The sequence below is a fragment of the Natrix helvetica genome (genome assembly GCF_964273705.1).
Source record: "Natrix helvetica genome assembly, chromosome: 5".
Classification (NCBI taxonomy): Eukaryota; Metazoa; Chordata; class Lepidosauria; order Squamata; family Natricidae; genus Natrix; species Natrix helvetica.
Window position 1 is genome coordinate 92601330 of NC_138551.1, and position 18790 is coordinate 92620119.

Genomic DNA, 18790 nt, shown 5'->3' on the forward strand with positions numbered 1-18790 from the left:
TTAAGGGCCAATTTTTTTTTCCCAACAGACAATGTCCTCTCCCACTTTCCATCTTGATTTCACCTTTTGTCCTCTTCTCCCTGCCAAAAGTAAAAACCATCCCACCTGGCTTTTGTTTTCCTACAAGATATCTCGATATTTCTCAGGAAATTGCATTAATGATTGATAAGGCTTAGAAATAGTTTAAATCCCCTCCCTCCGCCCATTTAAGAGTGATGAATAATTTAATGAATTCACAGTAGGTTTTTAAGAAAGGGTACTCCACTTTAAAAAACCAACCCCCTCCCCCCCAAAAAAAACTCCACTAGCATGGTTTTAAACAGGCTTGGGAGATTTAATGATGAATATATTCTCCGGAGGAAGTCGAGAGAACAGCTGCTTTCTGTTCATGCCAAGCTTGACATCAAATGGAAATATCTGATCCAAAAATAACAGCTCTGATTCTGCTTTTCTAAATCGCAGAGAGGAAGAAGAAGCGATGGCAAAGCTAAGCTAAAGGTCTGCTATCATGGAGGCATCAATTTAGGACAGCAAGTGTTTGAGTTTGGCAAGACAAGCTGCCAAAAGAAGACCTCTTTGTTGATGGGCATTGTTTGGTCTCTGTGAGAACCCAGGCATAGGTTGATGCTGGCCAAGGCACTTGGCTTAATGGTTGCAGTTTCCACCTTGAGAATTGTCTTCTAAAACAGATGGGCAGTTGGGTTTCCTTGCCAAAGCTCTGACTCTTATACAGGTTCAACTTCTCTTGGGGTTGGATTCATGTTGGGTCAAGCAAACATCTCTGTCTATTGCAGTGTTTCTCAATAGTGGTAGTGTGTGGACTTCAACTCCCAGAATTCAATCAATCAGAACAGAGCTGGAAGGGACCTTGGATGTCTTCTAATCCAACCCCCCCTGCTCAAGCAAGAGATCCTATACCATCTCAGATAGGTGGCTGTCCAGTCTTTTCTTTAAAACCTCCAGTGATGAAGCCCCTACAACAGTGGTTCTCAACCTGTGGGTCAGGACCCCTTTGGGGGTCAAATGACCCTTTCACAGGGGTCACCTACTGTAGGTCCATTGGAAAACACGTATTTTCGATGGTCTTAGGAACCGAGACACCAATTTTATGGTTGGGGGTCATCACAACATGAGGAACTGTATTAAAGGGTCACGGCATTGGGAAGGTTGAGAACCACTGTCCTACAACTTTTCAGAAGGCAAGCTTTTCTATTGGTTAATTGTCCTCACTGTTAGGAAGTTTCTCCTTAATTCCAGGTTGTTTCTCTCCTTGATTAGTTCCCATCCATTGTTTCTTGTCCTACCTTCAGGTGCTTTGGAGAATATCTTGACTCCCTCTTCTTTGTGGCAGCCCCTGAAATACTGGAAGACTGCTGTCAAGTTCCCCCCTACTTCTTTTCTCTAGACTATCCATACCCAATTCCCACAACCATTCATCATATGTTTTTGTCTCCAGGTCTTTAATCATCTTAGTTGATCTTCTTTGCACTTTAGAAGTCCACATATCTTTAAATTGCCAAGATAGAGAAACACCAGCCTGTTGCCTCCTGAGTATATTGATCAACAATATACTCAATATATTGATCTACAATGTACTCATAACTCTTTGAGAGGCCCATACTCATGTGGTTTGCTAACATGGAATCTTTGTTCCACGACTTCACCAACCTGGGGCCAAAGAGTAATAAGTGAAATGGACAGACTAAAAATGATGACATCTTAAGTCAAAGTGAGTTACCATATTTTTGGGAGTATAAGACGCACTGGAGTATAAGACGCACCAAGATTTTGAAGAGGCAAATTTAAAAAAAAGTTTTTGCACTGTGCAAACCTCCCCAAAACAGTTTTTCGTGAAAACGGGCCCAGTTTTGTTTTAAAAAAAGGGCATGAATAGCCTTTAGGAGGCTTGTAGAGTGCTCCTGGGGGGTGAGGGTGGGGCAAAAATGAGCAAAAAATGCCCCATTTTTCAAGAAAACAGGCCCGTTTTTTCTCTTAAAAAGGGCATGCATAGCCTTTAAAAGGCTTATAGAGTGCTCCTGGGGACTTGGGGAGGGGGGAATTGAGCAAAAAACAGCCTGTTTTTTTGCTCATTTCCTCCTTCCCCAGCCCCCAGGAACACTCTGAAAGACTTCTAAAGGCTATGCACAGCCATTTTGGTGAAGGGGCGGAGTTTCAGGAGGCAAAAAGATGCTGTATTCAGTGTATAAGACCCACCCAGATTTTCAGCCTCTTTTGTGAGGGAAAAAGGTGTGTCTTATACTCTGAAAAATACGGTAATATATACTACTTTCAATCTCACTGCCCTTCCCCACGGATATTCTTCTCTAGTAGACCAAGTTCAGAAAAGAGCATCATCATAACTTGTCGAAAGAAAGAAAGAAGAAAGAAAGAAAGAAAGAAAGAAAGAAAGAAAGAAAGAAAGAAAGAAAGAAAGAAAGAAAGAAAGAAAGAAAGAAAGAAAAAAAGAAAGATCCACTTCTCTGGCCATAAAGCCAACTTGGTGTGCTTACCTAAAATTAGTTAGGGTTTTTTCCAACCCTGGTGCTATTGCCTTTGTAAATCCCATCATGTACAGTAGATCTGAAAACCGTAAATCTATCAATCCCACCTTGATTTTGGTGGTAATCTGGACTTCCGTCCCCCTTCGATTAAAAAAAATAGGAAAAGTTAAAATATTTTTTGAAACTTCAATTTTCTTGTGTGGGACTGTGGGAGAATGAAGTAATTTTTTGTCCTAAATTTCAGCCCAGAGATACATGTTCTACCCCAGTGGACTAGTCTTCTAAAATGGCTGTGTGATTCAGACCTGACTGAGGTTAAGTGGCAGATGAGGTGTTGTTTTTCTTTTAATGTTTCTTGTAGCTGAGATAAAATTATTGTTTTTTAAATTCCATTTTATTCTCTTTCTTAAACCCAAACACAACACATTTACTAGTTTACTAGACTGATATGATGGAATCTCCAGATAGACTGGAAGGAGGAGTAAATAAGGGGCTGAACTGAGAGTCCTTGCAATGAAGTATCTTTGAAGCCTTACCTTGCCGTTCCCAAAGAAAAGCATGTCTGGTCAGATTCTTGTTAACATAACTGACCTGCAATAAAATTGACCCACTCTTCATGAGTGGTTCTGGTTGTGGTTGCTTTCGCCTGAGAACTAGGTCATAAAAGTTAAAACAATCAAGCACAATTTAAAAAACACAATAATATTACTATTATTCTTCCTTCCTAATATCTCTCTCTCCCCACTTATGACTATAACCATGTTGCTTATATCTTTCAATTTATATTGCTTTTATTTGTTTCCTAGTATGATTTGATAGCTTATTAGTAATCTTGACTATCACTAAGTGTTGTATCTTTTTATTCTTGATGAATATATTGTTATTCTCCTTTTGTACACTGAGAGCATATGCACCAAAGACAAATTCCTTGTGTGTCCAATCACACTGGGCCAATAAAGAATTCTCTTCTCTTCTCTTCTCTTCTCTTCTCTTCTCTTCTCTTCTCTTCTCTTCTCTTCTCTTCTCTTCTCTTCTCTTCTCTTCTCCTCTCCTCTCCTCTCCTCTCCTCTCCTCTATTCCCATTCCCTATTCTATTCCCATTCCCTATTTTATTCTGTTCTGTTCTATACTATTCTATTATTTCCATTCCCTATTCTATTCTGTTCTATTCCCATTCCCTATTCTATTCTATTCTATTCTATTCCCATTCCCTATTCTGTTCTATTCTGTTCTGTTCTATTCTATTCTATTCTATTCTGTTCTATTCCCATTCCCTATTCTATTCTATTCTATTCTATTCTATTCTAAAAATCTGATTTCATTAAGGAAATCATACTGAGGATCTGAACCTAAGTTTCTTAGTGCAGGGCTTAGAATACAGTATTTGCAGGCAAACGCACTGCTGACACCAGGAGTTCAATCCTAACCGGCTCAAGGTTGACTCGGCCTTCCATCCTTCCAAGGTGGGTAAAATGAGGACCCAGATTTTTGGGGGCCAATATGCTGACTCTGTAAACCTCTTAAAACACTAGGGAGTGGTATATAAGTCTAAGTGCTAATGTTCTAGTTTGGGCACAGAATTTAGTTTTTGTATAGGTGATTTTCGGGTGCTTATCTTTCTGTGGAAAAAAAAATCTAAATATAATTGGTGTGAAGAGCAGTCTATTGGTTGAGATTGGTGAATTAATTGGGAGTGCAAGTCCTTGTCAAATTCACACCTTAGGAAGAGGTGTGTATCGAGGTTCTCTGTCAAATGCTTAATGCTAAAAAAGTTTTTTTTAAAGTTCCCACGGACTGCGGAGCACAGCTGATTGTTGCACAGCTGATCACCAACTTTTTTTTTTTTTTACTTTTTAAGCATTTTTTTAACTACCAGTTGGCCGAACCAGTAGTAAAAAAAAAATGCTTTAAAAGTTTTTTTAAAAGTTCTGACGATCGCATGGCACGGCTGATTGTCACACAGCTAATCGTCGGAACTTTAAAAAAAAAATCAGCATGTGCACGCCGGAAACCAGAAGAGCAACTGGCGATGGCACATGTGCCCACAGAGAGGGCTCTGCATGCCACCTCTGGCACGCATGCCATGGGTTCGCCATCCCGGGCCTAGAACTAAGGAGACATTTGTTGACAGTGAGAACCATCCATTGGCAAATGCCTTCAGAAGTTGTGGGTGCTCCATCACTTGGGGTCTTCAAGATTGGATTGGACCTTTGGTGACCGTAAACCCCTTCCAGAACGTCTGGTTCTAGTGAAAGACACATGGCTGTGTGGAGAGGTTCCTAAATATTAGTGTTTCCAAAATGTAGGTTGCTTGGGAGGGGGGTGAATAGCACTTTTACTCTTGAGCTCCAAATGAATGGAGGTAGTGTTGGAAGAAAAGCACACCTGGGTTCAGTTCAGTGGGGATGGTTGAAACCCCGGGGAGGAAGAAGCCTGATCTGACTCAGGAGAGGGGCCTGTACCCTCTATTGATTCATCCCCACTATGAGGGGAATCAAAAAACCCTGTACCATCTCCTATCTGACTGCTGTCTCCACCCATCGTGGAGAATGGCCGTTGGTACTTACCTGATACTCTCATTCTCACTGCAGGTGAAGTGGGGAAAAGGACACTGGAAATATGGCAGCTGTTTGGAAAGATGGTTTTTAATGGTGGATAGGACACATGGTTTGAGGTCCTGGGAAGGGAAAGGGAATCACATGCCTTGAAGATCTTGGAGAAAAAGGAAGAGATGCTGAGAGTGCCCTGGTTTTATGCCCTCTCTGAGCCCCACCCGAGAGTTTCCCGTTCCTGTGCAATAAATGCACTCTGATTGGTGGTCAGACTCCCAGGGGGCGGGGGTCTTAGCTAACTTTGTAGGCTGTCTGTCTTTTGAGTTCTAAGCTTGGTTGAGCCTTGCTGGATAATGATGTAATGAAAGGGCTTTGGGATTCCTATTGTGGCTCTGCCCGAAGGAGGTAGAGCTTTGTTATGTAGAATAGACTGGCTCAGGCCTTAATGGCCCGTTGACAAGGGTGGAAGGGGCAGGAAGCTGCAGCGAACTGCTTTACCTTTAAAACATGTTTCTCCTTTTCTCATCAAGGGAAATCAAATATTCTGCCCTTAATATTCCCTAAAATATTTCATTTTTCTAGGAGAGGAGTGGGTGCTAACTTTCTACAATAGGAAATAGAGAAAGTGTGACAGAGTTTATGCATTTTTCCCTTTTAACTAGATTACAGAGATAGAGGTGGTATTCCTTCCCCCCTCTTTTTCTTGATGGCCCCAAAGAAGTGACAAGCGCTAAATGTGTCCCTTCTGAAAGCTGTGGTCCACCAGCTTTCTGAGAAACAGCTGCCGGCTATTATGGTCTGGCGATGGCAGGAAACGGAGCTGTGTGGGAAATGTAACTGTTACTTCTAAAAAGGATGTCTGTAGGAAGGAACTCTGGCTGTAATGAATCACAGTATTAAAGTTATCCGTTGCTGGCTTTGTTAGAAAATATGGACTTTGATCCTCTGATGGAGATAACTAGAAGCCATTGTTGGCTTTAAAATGCAGAATGGCTTCCCCTCCCCACCTCTCTCTCCCTCCCTCCCTCCCTCTCCCCCTCTCTCTGTGTAAGAACCTTGGAAGTTATCTTGCATTTCTTTTTTTTTCTCTAACAGGCAGATAAACTTAACAGTAATTGCAAGGAAAGGAGAGAGAGAGAGTTCTGTCAGGCAAGCCAAAACTCCTGTTAAAACAGCAGGAGATGACAGTTGAGTGGTAACAAAAGCAGGCTGTTGCACAAAACAAGTAAGGCTTGTCACAGACCAAAGCTGCCTTTTGCAGCTACGTTCAGCCTCTGGATGTTACAGGGAATCTTTGCGGTTTGCTCAAAGTTAGAATTGTTGAATGATGGTGGAGACTTCCATGCAAGAAAAAAAATTGCTTCCTACATGCTTTTTTCCTCTCGGTGTCTCTCTCTTCCTTTGAACATCTTTCTCTCTTTCCTCCTCCTCCTCCTCCTCCTCCTCCTCCTCCTCCTCCTCCTCCTCCTCCTCCTCCTCCTCCTCCTCCTCTTCTTCTTCTTCTTCTTCTTCTTCTTCTTCTTCCTCCTCCTTCTTCTGATTCTTCTCCTCCTCTTCCTCCTTCTTCTTCTCCCCCCTCCCCCTCTTCTTCTCCTCCTCCTCCACCTCCTCCTCCTCTTTCCCCCTCCTCCTCTTCCTCCTCCACCCTCCTCTCCTCCTCCTCCTCTCCTCCTCCTCCTCTCCTCCTCCTGTCCTCCCCCCATCTTCTTCCTTCCTTCCTTCCTTCCTTCCTTCCTTCCTTCCTTCTTTCTTTCTTTCTTTCTCTCTCAAGCAGTAACTCTGAATAGTGAACAATGATAAAAACACAATTATGAGAGAGAGAGAGAGGGCAACTAAGAGATACTAATCAATCAGTGTCAACATAACCAGGAAACAGGGCCCTTCATGCACTCAGGACTCTGCACCTGGGCTCTTGGCCTTCCAAGGCCTCCCCAAAGCCCAACAGAGTCAGGGCCATCCTAATCTCTGGAGGGGGATGTTCCAGGGAGCAGGTGGCACGTTGGGAAAAGCACGTTTCCCTGCTCTCCACCAGCTGACATTGCTTGGCTGATGGCGCTCAGAACATGCTCATCCTGTCTGACTGGATTGGATGGGTAGAAACAATTGGGTGGAAGATCCCTCTGGCAGGCTGGTCCCAAGCTATGAAGGTGACAAGCATCACCTTTGAATTGCCCCTGGAAAATTACACCTGCGGAATAGCTGGCCCACTTTCCTCCCACACGGCGGTATTCTATACCAGCTGAAGCTTCTGAATGCTCCTCCAGTCAGATTACAGATTAACAGAGTTGGAAGAGACTTTGTAGATCATCTAGTCCAACCCCCCCCCCCCCCAAACAGGAGACCCAGGGGTGAAATCCTCCCGGTTGCGAACTGGTAGTAAAAAAAAAAAAAAAATCAGAGGATCGTGCGACTCAGCTGTGAGCCCCACGATCGTCGGAAACTTTTTCCCCACTTTTTAAAACTTTTTTTTCCTGCCGGTTCAGGTGAAAAGCCAGGGGAAAAAATGCTTTAAAAAGGGGGGGGGGGGAAAGCTTCTGACAATCATGCTGATCAGCTGCAACAGCAATGGAGTTTAAAATCAGCCCCAGAATTATCATCATCATTATTTTTAAATCCCCTTTTTCTTTGGCTAGATTGCTTAATATTATTTAGGAAAAGTTGCAAAAATAGTAGAATACAATGCTTTACAGTTGTTGTTTTCCCTTCCTGGAAAAGAAATTTGGATATACCGGTAATAATTTCTTGAAAATTAAGGATATAATTATATAGCTATTTGGATGTTGCTAAACTCAGCTGCCAGAATTTCCAAACTAACCATGGCTAAATGTTGTATTACGGATTGTCCTCAATTTATGACCACAACTGAGCCCAAAATGTATGTTTCTAAAGTGAGGCATTGGTTAAGTGGGTTTTGCCCCATTTTGCAACTTTTCTTCCCCCCCCTGGTTAAGTGAATCAGTCCGGTTGTTAAATTGATAACATGGTTGTTAAGTGAATCTGGCTTCCCCCTTGACTTTGCTTGTTAGAAGGTCAGAAAAAGGGGATCACGTGACCCCGGGACACTGCAACGGTCATAACTATGAGTTAGTTGCATCTGAACTGTAATCAAATCTCTAAATGTTTCCAAAGCTACAAACGTTTACGAGTGTCCGGTTTTCACAGATGCAGAGAAAGTTGTGCCCTTCTGTACACTGGTATCAGATTTTATTTGTTTATGTTAAGATTAAGTCAGCTGAAATGTGATTCTGCTTCTCTTTTATTGGCTTCATTTTGAGTGCTGTCATTTCTTTCAAGATGGATGGGTGAGCCTTCAAGTGTACTTCATTCCTAAAAAAAATTCTTTCTTTCTTTCTTTCTTTCTTTCTTTCTTTCTTTCTTTCTTTCTTTCTTTCTTTCTCTCTCTCTCCCTTCCTTCCTTCCTCCTTCCTTTTTCTCTCCCTCTCTCTTTCTCCCTTTCTTTCTTTCTTTTCCTTTCCCTCTCTCCCTTCCTTCCATCCTCCTTCCCCTCTCTTTCTTTCTCTCCCTCTCTTTCTTTCTTTCTTTCTTCCTTTCTTTTCCTTTCTCTCACTCCCTTCCATCCTCCTTCCCCCCTCTCTTTTTTTCTCCCTCCCTCCCTCCTTTCTCGCTTTTGTAGCTGAGCAAACTTTCATTGAGGATTTCCCCCCTTATAAGCCTATTTCATGGGAGGGCACAAAACAGCTTGAATTTGCAATGATTTATGTTTATTTGTCGTGCGTGTGTACGTGTGTGTGTGTGTGTGTGTGTGTGCACAAACGTCTTTCCAGAAATGTTCTGACACCCTTCTAACTGTTCTGGAAGTCTTTCTAGGTTGAAAGAAATGGTTTCAGTAACTTGGAATGGAGATTTTAGCCTACCCTCCTATTTCAAACTTTTTAAAAAGAACCCACTTTAATTCCAACCATTGGGCTCTGATATAATTGGAGGAGAGGCCAACTGGGAATTGAGTCACCATGGTCTGGAGAGGCAAGGATGGGAAACTTTTTTGAAACACCCCCCCCCCCTTTAAAACAAAACAAAACCGGAAGAAAACAAAAGAAACTAGTTACATAATTCTACTAAGAAAGCTACATAAATGAATCACCCAAGTGAAGCTCAACATTTTAGTGGTAAAGTATATATCACATCCCTAAGTGGTTTACAGAGTCAGCATATTTCCCCCAGCCATCTGGGCTCTTGTTTTACTAACCTTGGAAAAATGGAAGTCTGAGTCAATAGCAATAGCACATAGACTTATATAACACTTCATGGTGCTTTACAGCCTCTCTAAGCGGTTTACAAAGTCAGCATCTTGCCCCCACCCCAAACAATCTGGATCCTCCAGAAGGAAGGTAGATAGCAATAGCAATAGCAGTTAAACTTATATACCATTTCACAACCCTCTCTAAACAGTTTACAGGGTCAGCCTCTTGCCACTCAACCATCTGGGCCCTCATTTTACCATCCTCTGAAGGATGGAAGGCTGAGTCAACCTTGAGCCGGTCAGGATCGAACACCTGGTAGTGAGCAATGAGTTATGGCTCTTAATATTTGGGTTGGGGGTGGGATATTGACACGTGTGTACATATTCGCATATATTCACATCTCGTGAGGAAAAGAGCTCAATCATTATAAGGCTGCATTGATTAGAACGGGCTAGAAATGTAAATAAGTAAACCTAGCCACAAACCAATATTCCAAGGTGCCTAATTTAATCATGGTTCTCTTTAAATCCAAGCTCTGACCAGAAATTATCCTGCTCAGCAGGAGCTGTAATGAAATCCTAGCACTCGCTGCTTTGGCTGCAGGCTCATTCATTCATTTTTATTTATTTGTTTATTTGTTTTGGGGCTAATAGCATGACTTGGGAAAATAGTTTGGCCCTAAACCAGTGTTTCTCAAACTTGGCGACTTTAAGTCCTGTGGACTTCAACTCCCAGAATTCCCCAGCTGGCTGGGGGATTCTGGGAGTTGAAGTCCACAGGACTTAAAGTCGCCAAGTTTGAGAAACACTGCCCTAAACCCATTAGAAAAATCTACTGTTGCAGAACTTCTGTAAGAGGATTGTGAATGCAGCTATTTCCTCTTTAATTATCACGGGGTTTTCATCAGATTGCACATTGGATTTCAAGGTGGTGCTGGATGCTTTGTTTGATAAAGCTGCTGTGGTTGACATGCGCCGGGCCGTGTTTCCATGCCTATGCATAGGTGCAACTCCGCTAGAGTGACAAATAAATGCTTGGCACTGCAAGGACATGAAAAGTGGCTTTGTAACAAATGAGATGCAAAATTAGATTGAAGATTTCAGCTTATCCTTCCTTTTTCCTGCTCCCATCTCCTGTTCAGTCCACCATTATTATAATTAGTCCACGACTTACAATCCGTTCATTTGGTGACCGTAAAAGTTACAACAGCACTGAAAAAGGTGACTTATGTCCATTTTTCACACTTACAACCAATCAGAATAGAGCTGGAGGGGACCTTGAAGGTCTTCTAGTCCAACCCCCAAGATAGATAGATAGATAGATAGATGATAGATGATAGATAAATGATAGATAGATGATAGATAGATGATAGATAGATGATAGATAGATAGATGATAGATAGATAGATAGATAGATAGATAGATAGATAGATAGATAGATAGATGATAGATAGATAGATGATAGATAGATAGATAGATAGATAGATGATAGATAGATAGATGATAGATAGATAGATAGATAGATAGATAGATAGATGATAGATAGATGATAGATAGATAGATAGATAGATAGATAGATAGATAGATGATTGATAGATAGATAGATAGATGATAGATAGATAGATGATAGATAGATAGATAGATGATAGATAGATAGATAGATAGATAGATAGATAGATAGATAGATAGATAGATAGATAGATGCATGCATGCATGCATGCATGCATGCATACATACATGGACAAAAAGAGTATAATATAGGCATACCGATATGGAAATGTTGCAAAGATGACATTTGTGTTACAAAATGGGGAAAAACTGTTTAATAAAAATATTTAAATTAATAATGAACTATTCCCCCTCCCCCTTCTTTTTGGTTTTTCTCCTGTCAGGAACGACCTTGATGAGTGAAGGAACTGCTTTGGGCTCCCAACACCTCCTCCTCTTTCTGTTTGTTAAGAGCTCCTGTGTGTTAATTGACGTTGGCCTCTTCCAAGAGTTAAAAGGTAATTATTTGCCCATTTAATGTTCTGCTTGTTAAATTTCCTCATCAGGGCCAGTAGGAAAAAATGGTTAAGGTCTGAAGGAGATTGGCATGGAAACTTTTAGTCTTACGCAACTTCTTCATTGGACTCAATTGAATTTGCATTTTATAGAAAATTATATCAGGGAGAAATTGCAGATATACAGGTCATTGGCGACTTACAGTAGCTCATTTAGTGACTGTTCAAAGTTAGGACGGCAACTGATAAAATGACTGTTTTTTGATGGTTATGACCATGATCACGTGATCAAAATTCAGATACTTAGCAACTGGTTCATACATGACCGTTGTTATGTCCCAAGGTCATGCAATCCCCTTTTGCAACCTTCTGACAAGCAAAGTCAATGGGGAAGCTAGTTTCACTTCACAACCAGGTTACTAACCGCAATGAAAGTGTGGCAAGAAAGGTGGTAAAATGAGGGAAAACTCCCCTGAGAAATGTCCCACTTAGCAACATAAATGGGGGGGGGGATCCATTGTGATCGTAAGTTGAGGACTCCCTGCATTTTGTTCTGGTTTGCTCTTCTTGCATAGGAAAATGGACATCCCTTCTAGACGTTTGTAGATGTTAAGAGACTGTGTGGCCTCATCCATTTTTTCTCCTCGGGTTTTGGCCTAGAAAATAGGCCAAGGCACGGCCAAACCTTCCATAAACATTTAGCTGCAAATGTTGATTAGACGTTCTGCTATCGGACCAGACTGGCAATGATAAACCGAAGAGGAATGCTGAGATTAGACTTAAGAAAAGTAAAATATAATGGAAGAGGAAGCAGTCAGCAGCGTGGACTCCTCATTCTTTTTAATCTTGGTTAACCAAATCGCCCGGCTTTCTGTGTTTGCTGACCCTGAAAAGTTCCAGAGAAACGTTGGCTTGAGGAGATGGAGGGGAAAAGTTGGCTCTGCTCAGTTTAAATCAGGGGTGTCCAAACTTGGGAACTTTAAGACTTGTGGACTTCAACTCCCAGAATTCCCCAGCCAGCCATGCTGGCTGGGGAATTCTGGGAGTTGAAGTCCACAAGTCTTAAAGTTCTCAAGTTTGGACACCCCTGGTTTAAATGAAAACTTTTTTTTTCCTTTCCTGGCTTGTCAGATCAGATGTTTTCTAGTGATCAGGACGGACTGTGTTAAAAGGTTTTTTTTCAGGTTCTTGGTGGAATTATTGTTAAATTTTTAAGACTGGTAGCATAGAATACAGATATTCCTCCACTTAACAACTATCCCTTTAGTGATTGTTCAAAGTTACACCTGCAAAAAGTGGTTTCATTTTTCACTTAAGACTGTTTTGGCGCCACGATGTAAAAAAGATGTTGAGACACTACAAAGAGTGCAGAGAAGAGCAACAAAGATGATTAGGGGACTGGAGGCTAAAACATATGAAGAACGGTTGCAGGAACTGGGTATGTCTAGTTTAATGAAAAGAAGGACTTGGGGAGACATGATAGCAGTCTTCCAATATCTCAGGGGTTGCCACAAAGAAGAGGGAGTCAAGAGGGGATCAAATTAGTCTCCAAAGCACCTGAGGGTAGAACAAGAAGCAGTGGGTAGAAACTAATCAAGGAAAGAAGCAACTTAGAACTAAGGAGAAACTTCCTGACAGTTAGAACAATTAATCAGTGGGACAACTTGCCTCCAGAAGTTGTGAATGCTCCAACACTGGAAGTTTTTAAGAAGATGTTGGATAACCATTTATCTGAAGTGGTGTAGGGTTTCCTGCCTAAGCAGGGGGTTGGATTAGAAGATCTCCAAGGTCCCTTCCAACTTCGTTATTCTATTCTATTCTACCACCGTGGTCACCTGATCAAAATTTGGACACTTAGCGACTGGCATATATTTATGACGATGGCAACTCTCCCCTTTTGGGGGAACAGGGACCTTCTTTTGTGACCTTCTGACAAACAAAGTCAATGGGGAAGCCAGAGTCACTTAATAATCAGGCTAATCGCTTAACAGCTGCAGTGATTCACTTAACGTCTGAAAGAAAGGTGGTAAAATGTGGCAAAACTCACTTAAACCTTTTGTTTTTGCTTAGCAACGGAGATTTTGGGCTCAATTGTCATTGTAAGTCGAGGAGTACCTGTAGAAGCAGCCTCTTCATTTAATTTTTTTCTTTTGGGGGGCTGTTCAGATTCCTTTGCAACAAGCTGAATGAATTAGGTTACGTAACCTTAGGTTACAAAAGCTCCTTTTTTTCTTCTACCTTCTCTTCCTCTTCATGTCCACTCCTCAAGGGAAGAGCTTCTGTTTTTCTTGGCCAGTTGGTATTTTGTAGTTGTTAAGCATTTCTTTAAGACTAAGGTAAAGGTAAAGGTTCATCTCACACATGTGTTAGTTGTTCCCGACTCTAGGGGGCGGTATTCATGTTTCTGTGGTCATGTGACCAGCATGACTAAATGCGCATGGGACACTATTACCTTCCCACCAAAGTGGTCCCTGTTTTTCTACTTGCATTTTTACACTGCTAGGTTGGCAGGAGCTGGGACAAGTAATGGGAGTTTACTCCATTACGCGGCGCTAGGGATTCGAACCGCCAAACTGCCGACCTTTCTGATCAACAAGCTTAGCCACTGAAATACCGCATCCCTTTTTTAAAAGATTACTTGGGAGTAATTAGTTGATCCAGGTTGAAGATTTTTTTGAGGTGCTGAGTTCAATTGATCTATCTCTCCCCCAGTTCTGTAAGTATAACTAACGGGGACAATCCTGATGGTTAGCTGAAGTCATACAGGTAAAGAGCAGTGAATGGAATCTGACTACTTCTTCAATTTTTGCTGCAAATCTGCCTTTGGAGTGTTGGAGGAAATGTTGAGTCCCAAGTGGGGAAAAACACACTGGAAACAGGGAGACTGCTTGGAAAGATGGTTTAATAGTGGACAGGACCACATGGTTTGAGGTCCTGGGCAAAAAGGGAAGAGATGCTGAGAGTGCCTGGGTTTTATGCCCTCTCTGGGCTTTTGAATTTGAGTTTGTGTTCTGATTGGCTGTCAGACTCCCATGGGGCCATGCAGGGGTAATTTTGTAGCTTGTGTTTTGAGTCCCAAGTTTGGTTGAGACTTGCTGGGTGATGATGTAATGAAAGGGCTTTGGACAATTCCTATTATGGCTCTGCTTGAAGAAGATAGAACTTTGTTATGTAGAATAGACTGGCTCAGGACTTAATGGTCCATTGACAAAGGTGGCGGGGGGACGACGACTGAGTTTCTGCCTCCCTTTCAGGGAAAATATTCTGCCCTTTTAATATTTCCTAAAATATCTCATTTTTCTAGGAGAGAGGTGAGTGCTAACTTCCTATAGGAGTAAAACTTTTATTGTTACTGGAAATAATTTATCCTTTGGTTTTATTGGTTGTTTTAAATGGTATAAGCTGCCCATATTTGCCTTGGGGCAAGATGGATGGCCAATAAAAAATAAAATAATATAATAAAATACTAGGTGAATCACTGATGTCAAAATTTTCGTGCTAAAAAACACACACACTGCACAGCTTTAAAAACATTGAAATTTACTTGATGCAACATGTCTGCTTTATAACATAAACATATTGTTTTGGAGTCTTAAACGCTACTTGGATTGGCATGGGAAATCGGCTTCCATAGCATTCTGACAGGGGACAAATGAACATTTAAAAATGACAGATGTTGGCTCAACTTTTAAAATCCGCGTTGAAATAATGTTTTGAGAGGGAGGAAGAAGGGCATGGAGATGGTGGAAGTTAGGACGATCTGCAAAGATCGAAAGGATTGGAGAAAAACAGCAAAGAGTATTGATGGAAAATACATTTAGCTGTTTCCTTAATTTCTTTGTCTTATTCCAGGGGTGTCCAAACTTGGCAACTTTAAGACTTGTAGACTTCAACTCCCAGAATTCTGGGAGTTGAAGTCCACAAGTCTTAAAGTTGCCAAGTTTGGACACCCCTGTCTTATTCTTTCTGGCTCTTCCCCCCCCCCCCCATTCTTGGCATAATTTTGCTTACCCAAAAGCGAAAAGCATAATAGGTTTATATTTTTAAACAGTAAAGAAAGGGAGGGAGGGAAGGAGAAACATCAAGAACGGCAAAAAATGATATTGCTGCAGGACAGACTTCGCATTACCCCTCCTCCCCCCCAATTGCTTTTATATCTGCCTTTCTAAATTTCAGCTAATTAGTCATTTGCAAGCATCAGGTTACTTCTGATAAGTTCCACATGTCTGAGCATGAAGACAATAAAGAACTGCAATTTTAGCATGAAAAGTAATATTGTGGCATTTCTTGCTAATGACTGCTTTAATTCAGCACTTTCAATACCTTTACCCTGTTCATTTCTCTGGGCATAGTCATTTAAAAATTTTTAAATAATCACAAGACTCCAGTAATTGTGAGTTTGTTCTATATGAGTTGCTGTGTCCGGGAGAATACAAACCAGGCTGTGCAATTTGTCAAAACAGTGATTTCATGAGCAATATTGCGCAGACTGCTTTGTAGTGGATTAAGACAGCTGCATCTTTTGACAACTTTCACGAGTGTCCTTAGATTTTTGTTTCTAGCTGTAATTCTGCATTCCTTCTGATCAATACATTTTTATTTATTAAGGAAATGAATCAATATCCAATGAGAAAATTATTACAAAGCACTTCTAGTGCTTACATTACATTTGAGTGGTCTTTTAGAAGTTAAGCTTAATCAACTATCTACTTAAAATAGGGGGTATCGTATTTGTGGATGGTTCAGAAAAATAATCAAGATTGTGTTGATTGTGGTTTTTGGTTTTTTTTTAAAATCCTTTGTATCCACTTAACATTTAGAATCTACCTAACATCTATTAATAAACTGGCAAAAAATAATTATTATGATTCATTTGGCAAAACAGCCCACCAACAGTGGCAAATGGAGTATTTGCAAAACAAGTATTAATAATAGCATAATTCCACATGATCAGTTAGTTGTACATATGTACGAATTTCAACATTTTCATGTGTGCAATATAAACAGACTGTTACTCAATTAAGTATAGATAGTTGTAAACAAGATGAAATGTAAAATATAGATATCGACTTTTACAATTAAATGTTAGGAAATTGTATGCTGCCTTTAACATTTATAATCAAGTTGAAGGAGCACAGAGAACTTTTCAGAGGAGATGCAGCAGCTGCCCAAAAAGCCCACACAGTTCTAGGCTGCATCAATAGAGGGATAGAATCAAGATCACGTGAAGTGGTAATACCACTTTATAAGGCCTTGGTAAAGCCACACTTGGAATACTCCATCCAACTTTGGTTGCCATGATATTAAAAAAAAGATGTTGAGATTCTAGAACCATGATGGCGAACCAATGGCATGTGTTCCTGAAGTGGCACACAGAGCCATGTCGCCTGGCACGCGTGGCGTCACCCGTTCCTCTTCTGGGTTTCTGGAGTGCATGCATGCACAACAATCGGCTGGCCTTCGTGCATGCGGCAGTGCCGGAAGCTGGAATATTGTCCAGCATGGGCATGCATGCCAGCCAGCTGATTGTCATACACGCATTCATGCCAATAACCGGAAGACTAGATGGCCAGTGTACATGCGCGTGCCAGAAACTGGGAGTTCATTTCCCAGTGCGCGCAAGCACTTGCATCCCCCCTTTGCAGCTGCTCTTTTGGTTTGCGGGCTCGCGCACACGGTCCCTTTTTTGCATTCAGTGCCAAAAAGGTTTGCCATCACTGTTCTAGAACAAGTGCAGAGAAGAGCAGCAAATATAATTAGGGGACTGGATGTTGAACCATATGAAGAACGGTTGCAGGAATTGGGTATATCTAGTTTAATGAAAAGAAGGACAAGAGTTGACGTGATAGCAGTCTTCCAATATCTCAGGGGTTGCCACAAAGAAGAGGGAACCAAGCTATTCTCCAAAGCACCTGAAGGCAGGACAAGAAGGAATGGATGGTAACTAATCAAGGAGAGAAGCAACCTAGAACTAAGGAGACGTTTCCTGACACTTAGAACAAATAGCCAGTGGAACAACTTGCCTCCAGAAGTTGTGAATGCTCCAACACTGGAAGTTTTTAAGAAGAGATTGGACAACCACTTGTCTGAAATAGTATAGGGTCCCCTGCTTGAGCAGAGGGTTGGACTAGAAGACCTCCAAGGTTCCTTCCAATTCTGTTATTTTGAGATGAGTCTAAAATTTGAATGGATTGGGATGGTAAGTTGCATTTGTCGAGTGAATTGAATTCAGCCTCTGACTCTTCCTCTCCAGTTTTGTTCAGCTGACCAGAGAACATCAGGATGTGTCATTCATGGATCCCTTGAAGAGATCTTAGTTGACTTATTCTCTAATGGGATTTATGTCTTTGTCTTCTCACATCAAAGAAGCCTAATAGAAATTGTTGTAATAACTAATTTATCAAAGGTATTTATTGCTGTAGAACAGGGGTGTCATACTCGATTTCATTGAGGGCTGCATGAGGGTTATGTTTGACCTTGCGGGGCTGTGGTGGGGGTGGCTGTGGTGGGGGTGGCCAGCTCGATGTCACCTGTGTTGGGGGTGCCTGTGATGGCCAAGCGCTCTGCCAGTGAAAATGGGCTTCCAAGCTCCGTTTTGGCTGTGACAGCCTCCTGCAACCCTCCGCCAGCGAAAACGGAGCTGGAGAGTACCATACGCAGCCCTCCCAAGTCGCCTTTTCACTGGCAGAGGCACTATGGTTCATGCTTCGCTGTTTCCAGGGCGGGGGGCATAGGCCAGGTCTAATCACTCCACCCACCGGATCTGGCCCCCGGGCCTTGAGTTTGACACTCCTGCCCTAGAAGCTAAATAAAACAGTGCCGTACCAAAATAACTGTTGAAGATATCAAGCACCTGAGACAGATTTTATGCCACATTTCCTGCTCTGGACATCTGTTAGGATAGTATAGAGATGTGTGTGAAATAATATTGAACTGATGATAAGATTAACCAATGGTAGATCTTAAAAACATTATTTTCAAATTCTATTTAAATAAAACCCAGAATATTTATGCCATCCCAGACAAATGGCTGTCTGTTCTTTTCTTGAAAATCTCCAGTGTTTTTAATTACAGATGACTAAAGCAGGACTGCAATACAGTGCTGAGTGAAAGCGGGAAGCTAGATCTGGTGACCTTGGAGAGGCGGAGATAGATAATCAAAACCAGACTGCTGTTTCTTCCTTTGTTTTGCTTGACCTTGTTTTATCTGGACTTTTTTTTTTTTTGCATTCCTTTAGGAAGGGGTTCCCGTGATCACTGCAGTTTCTGCAGGCCAATAACATAGACTTCATTGCATCTATCTTCAATTGCTTTGGCCCCTCTTTAGAAGTGGACATTGTCCCCCATCACAAAGGGGCAACAATTGACTTCTGTCCCCCAGCTTGCAACATTCAACTGGTTCTCTGCCTAATGACCAGCTGGATCGGTGTGGCCATGGTGGGCGTGACCAAGGGTGTGTGACAGGCAGCACTTGGCCTCCTGCAGTTGCCCCCCCCCCATGCCCCATTTTGGGTCTAATAGGCCCCCTGGGAG

General features: G+C 41.7%; 1 protein-coding gene across 1 annotated transcript in view; it reads left to right on the plus strand.

Moving 5' to 3' along the window:
- LOC309392679 (zinc finger MIZ domain-containing protein 1-like) overlaps positions 1-18790 on the plus strand; it is a gene marked incomplete at its 3' end in the record, with an annotated part of 326574 nt that overhangs the window by 75567 nt on the left and 232217 nt on the right. The window contains exon 2 of the mRNA XM_081954107.1: positions 11147-11260. The remainder of the gene's footprint in view (positions 1-11146; positions 11261-18790) is intronic.